The sequence below is a fragment of the Sinohyriopsis cumingii genome, chromosome 17 (assembly GCF_028554795.1).
Source record: "Sinohyriopsis cumingii isolate HCF-2022 chromosome 17, ASM2855479v2, whole genome shotgun sequence".
Classification (NCBI taxonomy): domain Eukaryota; kingdom Metazoa; phylum Mollusca; class Bivalvia; order Unionida; family Unionidae; genus Sinohyriopsis; species Sinohyriopsis cumingii.
In genome coordinates, this window is record NC_142977.1 from 83,505,276 (window position 1) to 83,527,240 (window position 21,965).

Here is a 21,965-nt window from a genome sequence, read left to right on the forward strand (position 1 = left end):
TGATTGTTAAAGTCCCATTTGGTACGGGGTAAGTCGATAATGGAACACTCGTTTGGTAGTCCCCTATTGTGCAGCGAAAGTCCATGGTGGGTATTTCAAATATTTTATTTTTCAGGGATTATTTAGAGTATATCTGGTTCATTTTTAGGTTGGTTATGATGTTTCCCCGAGGTGTTTTGTTGTTCATGTTTGTTTGTTGTTGTTTCGGGAGGGGGGGGGGGGCGTAGGAAGGTTGTTTTTTTTTTGTTGCACTTTTCAATGTCTTGTAGCTTAAGGTGGTTAGCTCCAGATAGTACAATGCGCGTGACCTACTTAAGCATTTGTTACATACGCCATAGTTTCAGCAGGGGTTCCTCTGTTATGACAAGGATTCCTCCGTGGAAGTGTGCTTGAGTACTCAATTACATAAGCGACGTGCTTAAGAATAATTCTTTTCTAATGGAGTACCTCGGCGCTAGCTGGTTCGTACACTAAAGTTTGTATATTATACCTTTTGTCCACATCAGGTCGTATGCTTTCTGGATGTCTGTTGTTAGGGTTGTCCACTTTTTATGTGGCGCCTTTGTTAAGTTATCAATATTTAGGAGTTGACCGACCAAGCTGTTATTTCCCGGATCGAGTAAATAATAAAATAATGAAATAACCTATAAAATTACTGTTTCAACACGAGCCCCGTATGCAAAATATTACAATTTAATCAATTACTTAAACAAAATGAAATCGAGTATGACATTTGAATGATACACTTTCTCATAAAAAATAGAATTACAAAATATTTAAGAAATTCAATTAGCCGTTATCTCATACCAATAAAACAAATTTCATCACAGAATAGAGTGAACGATCGAACCCATTTTGCACAGGAAGCCTGCATAACATGGGTGCTTCCGGTCCTCTCAAAGTCATCTTTGGTGAGTATTCCTTAGTAGTGAATGGGGTGAGATTAGCGACAATGGGAATTAGCATTAAAAACACCCCCTGGGTAAGATTAGCGACAATGGAAATTTAACATGAACCACCCTGGGTAAGATTAGCGACAATGGAAATTTAACATGGGCAAAAAACCCTGGGTAAGATTAGCGACAATGGAATTTAACATTGGAGAAAGGAAAAAAAGGAAATATCCATTTTAGCGACAAAGGCATTCGAACAATGGAATCGATTCTAGGGACAAAGGCAATTGAACATGGGGAATAGAGTTTGGGTCTGTCTAGGGACAAGGGGAATTGAACATGGGAATAGAGTTTGGGTTTGTCTAGGGACAAAGGGGAATTGAACATGTTAGAAAAAAAACTACTTTAGGGACAAGGGGAATTGAACATGGGATTTTTTTTTTAAAAAAAAATTAAAAAAGGGGTAGGCAATCGAAAGGCTATCTCTTTTCGAGAAATGTGGGTGGCCCTGAAAAGGGCCTTTGGTTTTATGTTAATATTGATAATAACATAGACGGCATCTGTCACATCTTCTTCTTCTTAAACTCCTTCTAACTGCAGGTCCATACACAAGTACCCTCTTGAGGCATCCTTGTCTTTCTATGTAAACTCTTCTCATCCATAGACTAGTATCTGTCCTATCAACAACAGTCCACTTGGATCGGACATACATGGGTATGTCCGTCCTAAACAGCATTGAAGACACAAGGGTGGATGATTCAACTGTGCTCCACATCGTGAGGCTCCGAGAACAGGTGAATCAATGCACTGAACTGCGTTTATTTATAGGGAGAGGAAGGATTGAAACGGATTGAGTTCATTGACCAATCCAAACCCGCGTGACAAAAAAGTCAACCCGCATCCAATCCGAAGAGAGCAGTCTGTGACGTCACGTGGTCTATATAGATTCGCTAGCGCCTGTGTGCAGTCAATCGATGCGAGACAGTGATTCAACATGACGGAAACTCAGAAAACGATTCACTGGGGTGCACCAGCAGTGGAGACCGCCCAAGGGAACCCGGACTTACTTTCAGAAGAGGTACATTGGGATTTTGTGGATTTTCTTACCTCGCAAGAATTTGTTCCGGAACCTTCGTCTCATTCTTCATTACCGCAAGTGGAGAATTTTAGACAGAGACAGAAAGAAGAATTGGAGAAATTTATGCAACGACAAAGGAAGCGGAACAAGCTTTTCTCCTACAGCAACAGCAACAGCAACAAGAAGAGGTAAGAAAAAAAACAAGAAGAAGAAGAAGTAGCAGCAAAGAAACAAGAGGGTGAAAATCAAACGGCCACGGTACTGTTGGACATTTTAGCGGAGATAAGAAGTCTGAAACAAATGTATCCGACTTCTTTATCACGACCGAAGAGAATACGACCTTCCCGAGCTAAACACGCCAACCCTGTGACTAAGCCTATCGTACCACCCTTAGTGATTTCAACCCAATCATCATCATCAGAAGTAGGCCTCGGCCGTGGCAAAGGCTTAAGGCAGTTAAAGTTGATTGCTTAAACTCACCCCTACACCAAAAAGGCCCATTTCAGGGCCACCCACTTCTCTCGAAAAGAGATAGCCTTTCAATTTGCCAATAACTCAAAAATCAACAAAAAAACCCATTTTACCCTTATAGTACATGTCTTTGTATGAGTGCGTGAGTGTAGCTTCTTATTTAAAATCAAAACTCAAAGACACTTACCTTATATAATTAATATATTCTTTTCTCCATAGTTACAATCCAATTCACAATTCACAACAGAACACTTTATAAATTACATTCACTTCTTCTGTTTCTTTTTTTTTACTCTCTCTTTTTTTTCAATTTCTTCACCGTCACAGTCTTTTCCTCCTCTTCCTCCTCACTTTCTTCCCTTCTTCTTTTCTTCTCCTGTTTCTTTTTCTTCACCTGGCTGCTTTCTTCCTCTGAAGAATCTCTCTCTTCTTCTGAAGAATCCCTCTTTTCTTCCGACTCCTCTTGTTTCTTTTTTGGGCAATCTGGAGACCAATGTCCTTTTTCTTGACAATAATAACAGGTATCTTGACTTTTGTCTTTTCTAGCCCCTGTTTTTGTTCTTTTTGACGGTCTGGACACTCTGAAGACCAATGCCCTTTCTTCTGACAGATATAGCAAGTATCTTGACTTTTATCTCGAAAGGAAGGAGAGTACTCCGTCGGCTGGTCTGAAGAGAATTTTCTAATGACCCCTCGCAAAGCTCTGATGAAACGTTCCATCTCGGTAGTCTCTTCCATCGTTGTGCTCGGTTTGAGAGTGAAATGAATAGTGAAAGGACAAGACACACACCCTTTTTATATACGCTGGTTTGCCATGACTATAAATTAGTCCATGGTGTTTAAACTTGAGTCATTTGACGTTTTGCACTCAAGATGAAATGATCCTATTCATTCGAGAAGAAAGAAGAAGAAAGTAAGAGGCAGAAACGTGATCTATCGCCTCGTACCAGAGCTGAAGTCTTGGCACAAATTCATGCATGTGATTTTGAAGAGGACATGAGTGAACCAGAATCCGAACCCTCTAAACAAAGTTCACCACCCTTAGTCAACCCTGAAAAGTACTATTCCATTCGAGAGACGGAAAAGCGCTCCTCTAGAAAATTTAGAACCACGGCTTACACCTACACAGTGAAGTTTAAAGATTTCAAGTCCGACGTACCATTGGAGAAAGCAGAAGGGTTTATCACCGAGATGTGGGATTCTTTGCTCACCGCACTCAAGCGACAATGTCAACCCAAAGAAGACGATCGCTTGACACTATCCATAGATCACGACAGCTTGAAATCCCCTGTTTGGATCGAGTTTAGCAGACCCGCAGAACTAACCCCTTCCAAAGTCATGGACAAGATTCAACACGTACAACAATCTAATGACCAGTTTGACATCACCGATGGTAAAGCCACACTGAAAATGGCCCACGTCTCTCCTCCTCAAGGGACCGGACAACGCATTAAGGTGTTATTGGTGAACGACCTTCGCAACACCAAAAAGAGTCTCGTTCAAATTCACAATTCTCAAGACCAGATGTGTTTAGCCCGAGCCATCGTTGTGGGACGAACCTATGCCAACAAGAACGACACGGTAGAATGGAAAAGAGCCTGGAAAACTATTCAACGATCCGACCGAGCCAAACAACGAAACGAAGCAGAACTCCTGTTACAACAAGCCGGACTGTCAAAAGACACCCCCTGTGGCATTCTTGAGATTCAGAAATTGCAAGATCTCCTAGCTCCACTCTACATCTTGAAAGTGCACCCTCAAGAAATGCGCGGTCCTCTGTTGTTTCGAGGGAAAGACTTTAAGGACGGAAAATATATTCATGTCTATTATCATGATGACCATTTCGATACCATTACCACTATCACTGGATTCCTGGGATACAGTTATTACTGTGAGAAATGTGACTATGGCTGTAACAATCGAGAGCAACACAAACATTGCGGATGGAAATGCCCAGGATGTTTGGCCTCTCCACCGTGTCTGAGCGAAGGACAAGAAAGAGTACATTGTCCTGCTTGTCTGCGCACGTTTGTCAGCCCTGCCTGTTACCAACAACATCTGAAGACGCAAGGTTCACAGCAGAAATGTGCTTGTCAACTGCTGAGATTGTGCCCTACGTGTCGACAAGGCCTACGTACCAACAGTACCAAGACACACGTATGTTCAGGAAAATAAAATGTCACATTTGTCACCACATCGTGGACCTGCAACACGAATGCTACGTGCAAAAATACCAACCCCCACCAGAGAAAGAGGACGGTCACAAGAAGAAAGGCAATTTCATCTTTTTCGATTTCGAATCCATGCAAGAGACTGGCATTCACATTCCTAATTTCTGCGTGGCTCATCGAGCGTGCGAGAAGTGCATTCAAGAACCTATCTTCAGTCATTGCCCTCACTGTAGCAAGATTCCCGGAGGGCGTGAAAAAATCTTTCGAGGACCGAACACGTTAGCCGATTTTGCCCAATGGGTCTTAGATCCCATCGACAAGACGTGGAGCCAAGAGGACATCGAACGTTACGGAGATTGTCATCGTCATGCCACAGTGATGGCTCACAATTTCTCCGGATACGATGGACAGTTTCTTCTCAGATACTATACGGAACAAGACACCGAACGTCCTAAAGTCACTTTGAACGGAGCCAAAATCATTTTCATGCAAGTGGGACAAGTGCAGTTTAAAGATTCGATGAGCTACTTAGCCATGCCTTTGAGTCGAATGCCTAAAACGTTTGGAATGACAGAAATGGCTAAAGGGTACTTTCCTCACTTTTTCAATACGGAAGCCGATCAACATGCCGTTATACCCTATTTGCCCGAGGCTCACTATTACGACCCCGACAACATGCGTACCGAACAACGAGAAGATTTCTACGCTTGGTACCAGGCTCACGCCTCAGACCCTTTCGACTTTCAGGAAGAAATGCTAAAGTATTGTCGTTCCGACGTGGACATTTTACGACGTTGCTGTGGAAAATTTCGAGAACTGTTCATGGAACACGGAGGGGTTGATCCTTTGAAAGAAGCTTGCACCATTGCCAAAGCGTGTTCCTTAGTGTATCGACAACGATTCATGCCTGAAAACACCGTGGCTGTCATCAGTCCTCAAACGACCCACTATGTCAAACGTCAATACTCGGTCAAAGCCCTACGTTGGTTACATTACTTGTGCGACAAGGAAGATAAATGGATTCAGCATGCCCGCAACGGAGGAGGCGAAAAGACGAATACGTACCCAATCTCCTACGGTCAACTCTCCACTTTTCTTGGGGACAGCCCTCGTCGGGGACGTACCAAACAGGCGCTCAAACACCAACACTTCGTTGTCGGGAGTCACTTCTTGCGGGGCACGTCCGATGCTTCGATGGTAAGATTGGTTGTACGCTTGCACCAGGTGCGGTAAGATGTCGATGTACTTCAGAGTGTGGTGATGCGTAAAATATTTCCCCATGCGTTCTTTCAAAGTGCGTTGAAAACGGTCCACGATGCTGGCTTTGGTTTCGGGATTCTCGGTGGTAAAAAAATGAATGTCACGTTTCTTTAATTCTTTTTGGAAAGCTTGGTTCAGAAATTCGGTATCTTTGTCCGTTTGCCATCGAAGAGGGTGACGACCATTTTGTTTCAACACTCGTTGCAGGGCTCGCACTAACTTGCTGCTCGATTTGGAAGTCAAGGGCACGACCCAGGCAAATTTGGAAAAGACGTCGATGACACAAAACAAATATTTGTAGCCACGATTGTAGCTGGCCAAATGAGAGACATCGGCTAAATCGGCTTGCCATTGATGATCGATGCCTTCCACTCGGGTGCGACTTCTGGCAAACTTGCGTCGAATGGGTTTGTGTAAAGTGTAGGTAGCTTGTTCTTGTAACCATCGTTGCACTTGAGTTAAACGGAGACTTTTCAATCGAGTTTTGGCAGCACGATACAATTTTTGAACTCCTGCGTAACCTGCAGGATGAGAGGGATCGTAGTAAATGCTGGCTAAGACTTTTTCCATTTTTTTGTGTTTGTGTGTTAATAAGACACCCACTCTTGGAGGATGCTACTCTTTTTCTCTTGGGGTACTTTCTTGGATTGCAATGCTTTGCGTGTGCGACCGGCAATAGGTGTTGAAGAGGAGGATGTCTGAGCGGGGGATATCGGTTCTTGTTTCACTTCTGTCTTCACTTCTGTCTTCACTTTCTTTTTCTCTTGTGATGAAGAAGGGGTGGCCATCATCTTTTTAATCCATCCAATTCTGGAGGTAGGTGGTGTTGTTAACTTGCGTACTTTTTCTGGTGGAGTTTGAAACCCTTCTTCTTCTTCTTCTCCTTTTTCTGTCTTGGTCACTAGTAGTGGTGGTACTGGTACTGGTACTGGTGATGGTGCTGGACTTTTCATCAAGGTCTTAAAATCTTTCAGAGTGGGTAGAGCTGTTTCGTTTAAAGCTTTCTGGTGAAAGAGTTGCAGTCGTTGCAAGAGTTGACCGTACTTTTGCGATTTTTCTGTTTCGGACAAATCTTGGCGATCCATCAAGGACTGCAATTCGTGTTGCAACTGGGACATCTCGCTCAAATGGGGATTGGGAGGTAAATGCGGGGTGCGTTGTTCTTGCCAACGATGGTATTCCATCCATCGTTTGTAAGGCACTAAAGCTAGTTTTCGTCCTTCCATGGGGTTGTCAGGGGTCAATTCTGAGATCTTGGGACTTCCGAGGGCCTTTTATCTTGCTCCCACCAGTCCTCCCAACATGGTTCCCAAGACTCCTTTCAGTAAGGGACCTAACAAGAGGGGTAAAATGCCTCCACGTTGGACCAACATCTTCTTCTTTTGACGAATGGGAATTTTCTTTTGAACCATTTGGCGAAGAACGTGACGATGTTTACCTAAGCATTGTTTCTGGTGTTTGGACAAAGGTGTTTGCCTTTCAACACGTTCAAACAGCATTCGCACACGGTATCGACGATTTCTTTGGAGGCCGATTGAATGAGTTTTTTTCATAGGGGTGGAGAAGCTTTGGACAGGACAGATAACATGTCCCCATGTTTAACTAAACGAGGAGGCAGACCTTTTCTTTTCTTTCCTTGGAGCTGTTTAGCAGAGGGATGTTTTCTGGAGGGTGACATCTTTGAGTCTTCAGCACCAAAAACACTGATACCACTACTTGGTCTCAGACCTTTTTTATGCTGGAACGCGTCGCCACTGATTGTCTTTACGTCGTATCAGTTTGAGGACAGGCATGACACGTCGTGCAGGGGTACGTAACGGACTAAATCGAGCCAGTTCTTGCTTGGACAAATCCAGTAAACTTTGTAACATGCCCGATCTTTCTTGGACTTTGATTTTGGGAGAAGGTACTTTGTAAGCAGCAGCCACTGCCACTAAATTGGAGGGTCCTGCCACTGGGGAAGTTCTTCTTGGGGTCACCAACGGAGACGTTCTTGGTATGATCACCGTCTCCAAGTACTCTTCAGTTCTTGGTGTCATCAACGGAGAAGTGGATGAACTTGAGGATGCCGAAGACGCAGTCACCGCCGTGGCAGATCGTGGTTTGCGAGTGTAAAGTTGCGTCCTGGCCGAAGTGCCTCTCTTGCGACTAGTTTTCTTCTGTGGGCTTTTCTTTTTCTGGGGGCTTCTTTTCTTTTCCCGGGGTGGCGTCTGGTAAGAGGATTGTCCCGCCACTGGAGAAGTTCTCCTTGGGGACCTGGTCTTTTTATTCTTCTTGGAGCTTCGTTTGACTTTTTTCTTGGGGAGAAGTTTGGGAGCATTAGGATCCCATCTTAAGAGAGAGCGAATGATGACCCCTCCTAGAGTACCGCTTCCTCCAGGTTTCAAAATGATTTGTTTTTTGGTTTGAGTGTCGATGCGGGGATCGGCCGGTTGGGTCAAAGCGACTTTGTTTCGATCAAAAAAGCGTTTGATTTGATGAGGATTCCTTGGAGTAATTGACGTGCCGTCACCGTGAACCATCGTAAGACTTCTTTGAGACTAGCTTCTAAGACACGAGCTCGTGTTTGTGGGTTTTTTTCTCGACTGATGCCATACAAGGCACGAATCAATTTGACGGGAAGATGCGACTGAAGGGACGTCATGTTCAAAATATGTGTGAGACAAACGAAAAGGGTCTGATGTTTTCATAGATTTTTTTTGTGGAGTGAAATTAAGTCGAGGACGGAGACGTGTACAGGACAGGCCCTCCGTCTTGGCACCAGTGGTGAAACAAGTGGGTACGAAATCGCAAATCCTCGGGGGTCGTAGGTTTCAAATCGACGAGTAAATAAGCGTGTGGAGTTTGAGTGGCATCGTCGTACGCCTGAGTCAGCCAAGGTGTCCCTAACTGTTTGGCTAAGACTTGCACTTGCGATTTATCTCGAGGGCTTTTAAACAAGACCACGTAATGCGCATTGAGACTGATGGTGCGATGGGCTTTACTTTGTTGAAACAAATTTTGGGTGATGTAAACGACACTGGCATTACGGTGATGCCCTTTGCGCGTGAACCACAGTTTAATTTCTTCTTCGTCTTCTCCTAACATGTCGTCGAAAATGACCAAATGGGTTTGACGGGAGTCAGAGACGATGCCGTCGTCTTCTTTAGGAATGCCTTCCACAAACACGATGGAATCGCCTTGACTTTCTCGCAAGAGGCTGTACGCCGATTGCCACTCTTTGTAACACCACACGATCCGTTGAGGTGGCTGATCGATCAAATGATGTTTATGTTCGATCAAACGTTTGATGAATTCGGTTTTGCTTGAACCGCTAGGTCCAGCAATGAGCATGTTAAAAGGATGGCGAAGATACAAAGCCTCCCAACTGGCACGATCTAAGTGTTCGTCGATGACTTTGACAGTAGAGGAAGAGGGAGCAGAGACAGCAGAGGTAGCCATAGTGTCTGGAATGTCACTTGTGACACGAAAACAAACAAGACGAGAGTTTATATACTTTTTTTCAGAACACGTTTATTGAATGTTTCAAACATGAATACGAAAGACAAAAATACATAAAAGCCAAAGGCTTAAGTACAAGGATAAAAGGCACATGATAACCATCAACGTGGAATAAACACAAGTGTCTGTACAACATGTTTTGGGTAATGTTCTGACCAGTTCTATAGGGGGTAAGGTCACACAAGTGTCCTCCCGAAAGGGTCTTTCAGGCCTGTCCACGACAGTCCTGTCCTGGGTGACGGGTTCTTCTGGCACCGTCACTAACACAGGTTGAAAAGTCGCAAAGCTCACAATCGCATTCCAATTCAGAAGCCCCACACTTGAATTGTGCCTGTCTAAACTTGTTTTGTGTTTCTCTGAAAGTATTCATCTTGTTCGCTCGGTCTTGGTAGTCACAATGAACTATTGATCTTGCCTAGGGTTCCTTTTTATATACAGACCAATACCGACGTGTCCATACGGTAAGGTGAAATGATTGGAAAGTCGCACTCACTTCTGGTACACGATTTGATAGACTTTTTCCAAGGGTCGACTGACGATGTGGTGAGTGAGTAAACGTACAATCTTGTTGGGTTGATAGGTGGTCACTTTAAAGTTTCCATCCTCTCCCGATTGCAAGGCTTCTTTCAATACCCCAAAGTTCACCACACGACTGGTACGATAATTCAGAGTCAATCCTTTCACTTTACACGTCGTGTGCAATTCTCCTTGTGGGTCCCGGTATTCGTAGCCGTAATTTTTGGGACCACCACTGACGAAACTTAGAATCTTGTCGTCGGGATGTTCGTCTGTCCAGGCTCCTAAACGGTCTCCTTCGATGTCAGGGTGCTGTTGACTCGGGTGATGGATGTAAATGCAACTGTCCGTGTCAAAGTACAGGACACGTTCCCCTAACAGTTGTTAAGCTTCGTACAATTTTAAGCGAGCATGAGCTGTCACGTAAGCCGCAATGATGACATTTCCAAAGGGGTCGTCTTGTACAAAGTCCAGATCTTCTTCGTAATTGACCAAGATCAAATCCTCGCGAACGACGTCCACGTGTTTCATGTATTTGGTTTTGTCGTGAATCATCTGAAAGTAGCGGGAAGGTTCTGTCAAATATTCCGTCTTGGGTAAACACGGTCGTTGTGCCATTTTACCCCACAAGCAATTTAACATCACTTTGGCAAACGACCGCCTGACTTCGTTTTTCTCGATGTGGTCTAAAGAGATGCCTTCTTGTTCATAGAATTTCTCTTTGAATGTCTTTTCGTCTTCGGAAGTGTGACACCAGGACGGATAGCCGCTGGCTTCTTGCTTCAGTTTCAAAAAGGCATTCACGTAGTCGGCGAAAATGCCTTTCTGACTGGGGTCACCCTTGTGGTATTGTTGTGTCTTGGGAAAGTGGCAAATTTCGTACACTTCTAACAGTTGGTATCCCATGTCCAGAGCTTTGAACAATTCTACGCTGACCCAGGTTCCCGTCAAGGCCCGTTCTTCCTGGGTGTGCTGACAAGGTTGGTCTTGGTTGCACGTTTCGGCACAAGTACGGCACAAAGGAAACATCAGTTTGCCTTGGCAATGGTGAGGTAAGACGGGATGGTATAGGTTCGTGGGAGGCAAAACTTTACACTTGATCAAGCCTTCGTATTGTCGAATGTTTTTAGGTCGATGTGTTCCGTGAACAATTGTGGGTGCCCTGCAGGAAAGCGACAATATTTGCACACGTAAGGATACAGCGAACACACGTCCAAGTATTTGATTTCTTCTCCTTTCTCTTCGTCGGCTTGGTACAGCAAACAGGTGGCATTGGTCCTTCCTCCGTATAAACTATCCCTCGGGTTTAGGGGGTCCATCAGCTTGTAACTTTCCACGGCACGTTTAAACTCGGGATAGGTTTTCATACGGTGATCGTACTCGTGTTCCCACATTTCCACCACTTGGTATCTTTGCTGTTCTAACTTTAGGCGTCGCTGAAAAGTGTCCTGGTACAAGTCTTCCATGGTTCGTTGTAAAAACTGATTTTTAGTGCTACGATCAGGGTAACAGACGGGACATCCGTGAAATAAGCAACCGTTAAACTCGTACACGATCTTGGGGTTTTCTAAGTCCCAGCCATCGTCCGAATACGTTACTTACCTAACTGGACGACCGAATTGTTTCGTGTGACTGGACGAGTGCATGGCCGTCATCCTGCCGTCTATAAATTGGAAGACATGAACGGAGAAGTGCTCAAAGGAATGTTTTATTTGCCCGAGTTACAACGTGTCACCAAAAAAGAAGACGACGTGTACGACATCGAACGCATTCTCGAACGCAGAACCCGTAAAGTAGGCAAACGACGTGTCAAAGAAGTCAAAGTACGTTGGAAAGGATATCCACCCAGTTTTGATTCTTGGAACGACGCTTCGCATGTCATCGACTATAAAAAGAAGTGACCATCATGCCCTTTCACACAGACGCAGCTACGTCGACCACTCCTTCACCCAGTTCTTCTCTGCAAGATTTACAAAAACAACCCTTGTGTGTGTGGTGCGGAGAACGAGTGCCTAAAATGCAAATCGTCTTTTTCTGCCAAATCTTCGTGGTGTATTGTGTCATCGGGGCAGCCATTGCCAATTTGAGTTTGCAACAAGGAGACAAACAATTGTGGACCATTTTATTGAGCAGTTGCATTGGTTACCTGCTTCCTAGTCCCTCCCTGAAATTCTCTTCGAACGGGAACAACGGGAACCTTGTTTCCAGTGCCAGTGCCAGTCACCACTCCAACAACAACCACAACCAGAACCCCATTTTGGGCGGTGACACGACTCCGACGTCCAGTAACCCCTCGGACAGCCACAGAACTCTGGAATTAAGAGTCACCAAAACCAATTTTACTTAACCTTACCCAGTGACAGTTCCATGGAGGTGTTTCCCAACAACACGTTGTGCTGTTACACGGCCAAATTACCTCAGACCATCCCCTTAGATCACGAAGCCCATTGGGAAGTGGCTTTAGTAGAAATCATTCACCCGACCCAAGTCCTCAATGTCCTTCCCAATCAAAATTTTTTTGATGTAGAAGTTCATGACGAACAATTGCAACAGTACTTGGATACCTATGGCAAATATGACAAGAAAACCCCTGGCACAAAAAATCAAAAGTACACCACCTATCACTTGTTCATTCCTCCAGGCTATTATTTTAGTGGTCAACATTTGGTGAGCACCATAACCTCCAGATTTAATGTCGTGTTTCTGAAAGCTTTGGAGAGTGTCAAAAAAAGTGTCACCATGGAATACCACAAAGCTGCTCGTCGCTTCTTGATGAAATTTGACGGGAGTAAAATCCTGTCCATTTTATTTTGTCCTGAATTGTTTGACATGTTGGGCGGAGACATGGACATGAGAATGGCCATGCTCAAGAAAAACGAATTACCAATCGTTTACGACAACGAGTCTTTTAGCAAGTTATTTCGTGCCCCGGTAGAACTGAACCAAGGACTGAATTTGATGTTTGTGTACTCCGATGTGGTGGAGTACAACGTGGTGGGACACACCTCCGCACCGTTACTACGTGTCATTCCTTTCAAAGTGGATTCTGCCACGGTCACTGACGAGGAAGGTGGAAACACTTATCACGTTCACCGCGAATTTGTCCATCCTCACTATTTGCCTGTCAGCAAGTCGTATTTGGACACGGTCAACATTGCTATAAAAGGAGATCTGGGACAAAATATTCCATTCACCAAAGGAAAAGTCACGGTGAAACTCCATTTTCGAAAACGGTTCTCTCACGACTCGTAAGTCATGTATCAAGTGTACCGAGGGGTTGCTCGACAGCGAGGACACGGTTTAGGAGATATGTTAAAATCGGCCTCTCGTTCGGTGGCCCTGGTGTTGAAACCGATGGTGACACGCGGATTGCACGCCTTGAAAGATGCGGCACTGACGCAAGGCAAAGAATTTCTCCAAAATGTCATCATCGACAAACAAAACCCTAAAGAAGCCTTCATGAGGGCAGGCAAAAATGTCTTGCTGCAAACGGGCAAAGACCTTTTGGACCGACGCGAAACACCTATAAATGCCCTGCACGCTACCGAGTCAAGCATTCAGCAAGGACAAGGCAGAAAAAACGACGAAGAAAACACCCTTTCACCAGATTTCACACGTCTAAAGCGAGAAAGACAAAGAAAAGAAGAACCGTTCGAGACTTAGACGTTTTCGATTATTGAGACACAGAACAAAATGATGCACCGAGAGTCTTGTGCTTGTTCCAAGTCGGAACTGGATCTCTTTGCCATGCTCCCTACCATGATGACGATGCAAGAATCCTAATGGGTGGAATTTCATCCCGTCTCCTCTTTGACGGATTCCGCTCCCATCGAGTTTGAAATCAAAGGACAACCCGAAGATTACATCGATCTGAATAGCAGTTACCTGTATTTGAAAGTGAAAGTGATCAAAACGGACAACACCAATCCATTAGGCGATGCTAGAGTAGCTCCTGTCAACAATTTCATGCATTCCTTGTTCAGCGAAGTGGACTTGTACTTGAATAACAAACTGGTCAGCAGCAGCATGGATACTTACCCATATCGTGCCTACTTGGAAAATCTCTTGACGTACGGAAAAGAAGCCAAGAATACTCATCTGGATGCTTGCGTGGTATGGAAACCTGACACGGCAGGTGTAGGCACGTTTAGCGACACAGTCCTGACAGAAGATGACAATCCTCACAATGTGGGGTTTAACGACCGTCGTAAGAAAATTCTGCAAGGGCGAAGTTTAGAACTGATGGATCGTTTGCATTTGGACATGTGGTTACAAGAAAATTATTTGCTGAACGGGGTGGATATCCGTCTGAGACTGAATCGTAGCAGTGCCGCTTTCCATTTGATGGCCCATGCCAACGAATACAAAACTATCATTCAAGAAGCCCGACTTTACGTGCGTCGTGTGGAAATGTTACCTAAAGTGGGAAACGACGTCAGTCAGACGTTGAGCAGAACGACCGCCAAGTATCCGATACGACGCGTAGAAGTGAAAACGTTCACCATTCCCGCTGGACAGCGATCTATGATCGAAGATCATCTGTTCCAAGGACAGTTACCCAAGCGTTTGATTGTTGGTATCCTCAGGAATTCAGCCTTCAACGGAACCCACGATCAAAATCCTTTTGAGTTTCAACATTACAATGTGTCCAAGATCGAAGTCAGTCGCGACGGCAAGACCTTGTGTACCCGACCCTTTGAGCCCAACTTTGGTGTCACAAAGAATTATTTGAGATCGTACTTGTCCCTGTACGAAGCCACGGGACAGTTAGGAACCAACACCAGTCACGGTATTTCGTACGACGATTATGCAGGAGGCTATGCTTTGTGGGCTTTCGATCTCACTCCAGACCAAGGCAGCGACGAGGGACATTTCCACCCTATAAAATCGGGCCAGATTCGTGTGGAACTTCAGTTTGCAAATCCACCTCCAGATCACACAGTGAACGTCCTCCTGTATGCAGAATTCGACAATACCATAGAAATCAACAGTTTGAGAGAAGTCATTCTAGAGTATTAGAAGCCATGGAAGACTGTTATCCCTCTTTGCCTAGTGGAGAAATTTTAGACATGAAATGTGAGGAGACCGTGGAAGGAGAATCCCAAGACAAAGACGAAAAGGACATCATGATCAAGTCGAGATGTCCAGAACAAGAACAGCAATTGGTCTCCTACTGTGCTACATACCTGGCAGACACAGTTATCATATGGATGAAGCATGATTACTATGAATGTCAAAACATCAGTCAAGAAGAAAAATTCAACGAATATCTGGACGAAGCTTGGAGTCTGTTTAAAAAAGACGTGTTACGTTGGTGGCATAAAGACTTGCGTGAACATTTCTGTCCTCCATTAACGACTCAAGAAATCCATTACATCAAAGCCCTCTTTGACAAATTCAAAGAGAAAGTCGAGATCGAAATTGATCACTTATTATCAGCAAAAGAACATTTAGTGACTTATTTTGATCATGATTTTTCTAGAAACGATGAGAAAGTAAATCGCTGATTTTGTGACTAGTATGCTTATTTTGTTGTCTTCAGCTAGGAAACGTAGTGTCCATCCATGACTCAATGACTTGCAACAGTGGAAATCACAATTTCATTCACAACGTTGCCAACCCTGTTTAAAGTAGAGTGTAAATTGAAAAAAATGTTTGTCATTTGAAAAAAATGTTTGATGTTATATTGTTGGATTATTGTTAAAAAATGTTAGAGTTGTTGGTTAATGTTAAGTGATTTTGAATAAAAAATGTTGTGTTTTGAAAAAAATGCCTTTGTGGTTTGTTTGGCTATAAGAATGTTGATTTATGCTCTTTGACTTCTTCCTATCCCTCTCATGACACTCATTGAACGTTGCGGCTCGAAAACCGTAGAGGGATGTTTTCCTTCACGTCCGCGCTTTGACTTTAAGAACCGGGTTGTTTCCAGTCTAACCATCCATTGTCGACTCATCCTCCTACGAAGATGTGCTCCAAACTAGCTAAGCTAAACGAAGCCTACGTGAATTTGCATAGGGTCAGACACAGTCTGATACCGAAGCCAGAAGAGATAGAGAATGTGAGAATGTTAAAAGTCACTGAAGACCTGATAGAAGAGCTCTTCAGAGAAGAAGTGAACAGGGAGAAAGAAGAATGGACAGAGAAGTACAGACTTCAGAGACAGCAGCAGCAACAGCAACAACAACAACAGCAGCAGCAGCAGCAGCAGCAACCTGAACCTGACAGAGGCTTTGTCGATTGTCGTATCAACACCAAAGAGTTCTTCTTCTCTTTCCGAAGAAGCAGACCTATCGCCAGAAAGTCTATCCTCAGAGGACATCGCATTCTTAGAAACTAAAAGATTGCCATAGCAAACAAAAAAACAACAAAAAAACAGCCCTTTTCAGGGCTACCCAATACTCTAGAAAAGAAATAACCATCAATTTGCCAATGTGTGTAGGTAGAGTAGTGTGAATATAAACACTGACTCTATTTTTAATAGTGCGAGTGTATGTGTTTGTGTGTTTGTGTTTGTAACATCTCACGTACGTTGGTGTGGATAGTAGATTAAGATCATGTTTTTTTGGCTGTTTGAGGTGTGGGGAGAGTAGATTTGGGGTGGTTTGATTGGATTGCTTTGTGTATGTGAATAGTATATTGAAGTGATTAATGAAAAAAATTTTTAGAATAGGAATGGGTAGTATAAAAAAGTGAGTGTTTCTTTTAGGTCCGCGCGTTGTTTGGTCATGGTCTAGGTAAGATCAATTTTATGTTTTTAGGGGGATGTTTTCCTTCACGTCCGCACTTTTAGTATAAATTGAAACTCGTTCGGCAGTCCAGCTACCCTTGTTGATTGATCAACACCAGAATGAACACCAGACTAGCGAAACTGTTGGAACTTCATGTGCATCTGGATTATGCCAGGCGCCTGTTGAACGAACTGGCCGCGGAAGCCATTGTGGAAGAGGGAAGGATGAAAGAGGAGGAGAGAAGAAACAAAGAAGAGGAGGAGAGAAGATACAAAGAAGAGGCGGAGAGAAGATAGAAAGAAGAGGAGGAGGAGAGAAGAAACAAAGAAGAGGAGGAAAAGGAGAGAAGAAATTTCAGAATCCCAGAGACAGAAAATTGGGATTCTGAAGCTATTTATCCTCCCTCTGCTCTCTCCCCAAAAAAAGTAAAAAGCAACTGGAGAACAAGATGTGTATGTGGCGCCAGGCCTGCAAGGTGCCATCATTAACCAGGTGTCCATGAAGTTCCAAAAAACAGCCCTTTTCAGGGCTACCCAATACTCTAGAAAAGAAATAACCATCAATTTGCCAATGTGTGTAGGTAGAGTAGTGTGAATATAAACACTGACTCTTTCTTCATAGTGCGAGTGTATGTGTTTGTGTGTTTGTGTTTGTAACCGCTCACGTAAGTTTGTGTGAATAGTAGATTATGGGTTTGTTTATTGTTTCTTAGCGTATGTGGAGAGTATAGTTTGGGTTTTGTAACCGCTCACGTACGATTGTGTGGATAGTAGATTATGGATTTTGTTTTAATGATTTGCGTGTGTAAATAGTAGATTTGGGGTTTGTTTATTGTTGCTTCACTTATGTGGATAGTATATTATATGAAATGAGAAAACTAGGGGGATGTTTTCCTTCACGTCCGCACGTTGTTTGGTCATGATCTAGGTAAGATCAATTTTATGTTTTTAGGGGATGTTTTCCTTCACGTCCGTACTTTAACTATAAGAACCCACAAGGTTTGATGTTCGAACCATTCTACGGAATAATAAAAACGAAGATGGTGGTTGCAAGTTAGTTGTTCAACAATTTGGTACATATATACAATTGGATAATGGATGGTATCTATGTAGTGGAGAGACTAGAAAAAGAATGGAAGATAGCAGAGTATCTGGACTACGCTAAATGCCTAAACGTAGCAAAAGAAGTGATAGCAGAAATGATAGAAGAGGAGGAAAAGATATTGAGAGGTATGATAAATCCCACCTATGTCAGAGTGGGAAAAGCCTAAAGGAAGCACTTGACAATGCAAGCAAAGTCAGGTGCTTTCTTGAAAATATGTCATATGGGACAGAGTGCTCTTTTGTGGGGAGAGGTCAGGAAAGACTGAGGAAAGGAGAGGAGTTGATGAGAAAAGTGATGGAGGTAGAGGTAAAGAAGATTAAAGAGAGATGGAATAAAGAAAGAAAAGATCAGGAAAACAAAAAGAAACAGGTTGATTTTGAAAGGCTAAATCAGAATTGGATCAAAGTCCAGGAAAAGTTTAGAGCCTTGGGCCATCCAGACTGGATGCCAGAGGAGAAAAAGAAGAAGAAAGGAATAATGGAAAAAGTGAGGACTTGATGGAAGAAGTGGAGGAGTTAGAAGAAGAAGAAGAAGAAACCCTAAGGCCCTTTTCAGGGCCACCCACATTTCTCGAAAAGAGATAGCCTTTCGATTGCCTACCCCTTTTTATTTTTTTTTTTATTAAAAAATCCCACGTTCAATTCCCCTTGTCCCTAAAGTAGTTTTTTTTTCTAACATGTTCAATTCCCCTTTGTCCCTAGACAAACCCAAGCTCTATTCCCATGTTCAATTCCCCTTGTCTCTAGACAGACCCAAACTCTATTCCCCATGTTCAATTGCCTTTGTCCCTAGAATCGATATTTTTTTCCATTGTTCGAATGCCTTTGTCGCTAAAATGGATATTTCCTTTTTTTTCCTTTCTCCAATGTTAAATTCCATTGTCGCTAATCTTACCCAGGGTTTTTTGCCCATGTTAAATTTCCATTGTCGCTAATCTTACCCAGTGGGTGTTTTTAATGCTAATTCCCATTGTCGCTAATCTCACCCCATTCACTACTTTCCTTTTCCTCTTTTCTCTGTCTCTCCAGTTCTTCCGGCTCATCAACCGTCACATGGTTGTCTATTTTCTTTTCCAATGTGTGGTGCACGTATGGAGCTATTTTCCACTTTAATTAATAACAACGCAACCTAAATATTTGTCAGATGTTTTTCACTTGTGGGATCGAACAATAATCTCTCTTGTTACATCAGATATCATCTTATCGTAATTCAACATAGCTGTGTTAGTGTTTGGTTGCGAAATGACACATATTAGCCATAATATGTGTCATTTCGCAACCTAACACTGTTACACAACCATATTACCAAGAAATTAATGTATTTGTCAACAACGAGCCAAATAAACCGTACTATGTTTATGTGGGCTATAAATTACCAACTAGATAATGCGCCGGTCACATGCGCCGATTTCACTATTGAAACGAATTTCACTACTTAATGACTCAAATGAATTAATGGACATTACATCCTGTCCTAACTACATTATTTGCTAAGTAGCGATTCATTTCCTGACATTGTATAAAAATTCTTAGCATACATGATACATATCATTTCAGACAGATAAATTCACATGCACAAAATTTGTATCAGACATAATAAATGTATTCTTTAAACTACATGATTTCTATAACATTCAAGAGAATTGCATGCATACCACTAACTTTCGAACCCACGAACTTGTTAGTGGTGGGTCATAAAGCGTCCATACGTTTGTCAGTTTTAGTGCAATGTGGGGTTAACGTGTCTTCGCTGAAGGTGTAACCTAGGTAGATTAGTTTTCTAAACCCTACATGGCACTTAGATGGTCGTGCGGTAAGTCCAGTCCAAGTGGGGTAAGTCCCCTCAAAGTACGGTAAGTCCTGTCTCTCTAAGTCGCTCTGAGACCTTCTCAGCAAAATTATGTGACTGTCCCAAGTAGCTGTCGCTAATAGCAAGTGGTCCATGAATTTCGAAAGTCCAGTTCCCATTAAAGGTTAGATTAATTTTTTCATCATACGGGTGAAGACACTTGACGCATTCTGGCCCCAGAATGGCAATCCTTCCCATTGGTAGTTTCCAAATGGAGTTGAAAATGCAAGTCTTGCTTCTATCTTCAGCTAGCTCTTTGACTCCCAAGTCGATCACAGCTTGAATTTCATTTCGGACAGTTTTTAATTTCAAGTGTGGTTGTAGTCATGATTTCAGTTTCACGTGGTTTTGGTCCAGCAACTGTAAAGACGCTTGAATAATCATGGAGTATCAGCTTCACTTCTTTACGTTGCTTTGACGTCAGGATTTTGATGTAGTGTTGTTTGTAAACATACTTTATTGTCAATATTTCCGAATGAAACTTTGAACACTAGTTAGCTAATTTATCTATTGATTAGTCCGGGTCACAGAAATCTCAAAAGATGACTTATTTTAATCAAAGGCTTTTACTATATACAAAAATGCAGTAAACTTATAATTACAACACCTTATGGTCATGAATGTGTAAGGTTTTGATTTTTTAAAATAATTCCTGTTAAATGCAATTTTTATTCTTATATTCAAACGTGTATTGTTTTAAAAAAGAATACGGTTGCTAAGAGTCGTCATATCATTTGTATTGCACAAATTGCACAAATATCTTATCATTTTTCTTCATATATTCTAAGCAAGCGAATTCAGTATTCAATAATACTAGACAAATACAGACAGGAAGAACTGATCTATCAGCAAGTTCTCCTCTGCCACGTTATCAGTCAGTCACGAAAAGGGACACTACAGCAACTTTTTATGTAATGACGTCTGTAAATCTGAAGAACAGGTATTGGAAATGTTATGAACTTCGAAGTTAAACGGATGCTAAAGTTTCCAGGCCAGCAACTGTATTTGGAAAACGAAGATATTATATTACGGTTCATAAATTTTCGTAAAACTCCGGAAAATGGACCTGTAGTTTTTCTTAACGTCGATACGTAGGTTAAATTCATCACTCTAGGTGATGACCTTTTTGTGAAACGAATTGTGATTCGCTGCTCTCCAGAGTCACGTTAAAGCAGCGCGTGCGGGAATAATTCTCCGCTGGCCTTCATGATGAGAGGTCGCCATTTCGTTACAGGTTAAAAGCAAAAACAGCAATGCAGATATTTCAATGTTTAAAGACACTAGGATACACTTATTTTGGAGACAATTGGATTCTGGTCTCTTTCGAAGCTTTGATGAACTTTTCTATTGTTGTATTATTAGTACCAGTCTTAAAATAGCGTGTTATGGATTGTGATAACTTGATTAAGAATTTATATGTACTTTGACCATAGAACTAACTATTGTAAAGACGATTTCGCTTCCAACTTCATGCTCAGTAATAATTAATTTAGAATTCAAATATTATTCAAGTTACAGAGCATACTGGTTTGGTATTTTAGATAAAAAAATTCAGTAAAACAATTTTTTTTCAAAATGATTTGGTATTAGTCTGAAATATTGAATTTTAAGCATTTTTGGCTACTGTTAATTTATTCGGTATTTAATTATTTACATTATGTTCTGAATTACAGACATTCTAGAATTGTATTAAGCTGCTAAGCTTGAAAGACTGCACATTTTTATTTAAATTTTATATCTAAAATGTAAACGTTTATGTATATGTATTTCTGTATCCGGATTGGGATTTTCTATATCAGGTATTATATTATTTCAATAAAATAGTTTAACTTTAGATTTCGTAATAAGAGTTCGTCTTTTCCTTACAGTTCGAACCAGTATCTCTCCCCAACCCAGCGGTATAACAACATCACTGCAGGGAATGACAGTAAAGAACGCTCGAACTCTCTGCCATCTTTCTGTCGATGCAAGCGTGTCGCCAATAAACGGGGCATAAATCCTCATCCCATAATAATGTATTGAAACTACTGACCAAAATGTTCATAACAAATATGTGAACATAGTGTACATATACACATCCATTTTGGACACTTAAATGACTGCAAATCAGTTAAACTGTCAGTAATAACGATGTCAATGGTTCTGCGCAAATGGCCTTGCATTGTGAATATATTTGAAAATAATTTGTCTTTTGTCTAATTATTTTATCGCCACCACCTTTCAGTATCAAATCTGGCATTACACATAAAGGAGACAGCGTTGCTAGAAAGGTCATCAAGTATTCAAGAACTTTGGATATGAAATCGATGTTTTTGGCATATAGATCAAAAGTGAGGACACGCCCGCTTGCTATCATCGTAAATATCAGAGGTTAAAAGGGTCGAGATACCGTAGC

The 21,965-nt window shown here is 42.3% G+C and overlaps 1 long non-coding RNA gene across 1 annotated transcript; it reads left to right on the plus strand.

Annotated features, from left to right (window-relative positions):
* The first annotated feature begins 348 nt into the window (after positions 1–348).
* On the plus strand, positions 349–21,753 carry LOC149779337 (uncharacterized). The gene is made up of 2 exons (XR_016415540.1): positions 349–461; positions 21,439–21,753. It is a non-coding gene; the product is annotated as an uncharacterized LOC149779337 (long non-coding RNA).
* The last annotated feature ends 212 nt before the right edge of the window (positions 21,754–21,965 follow it).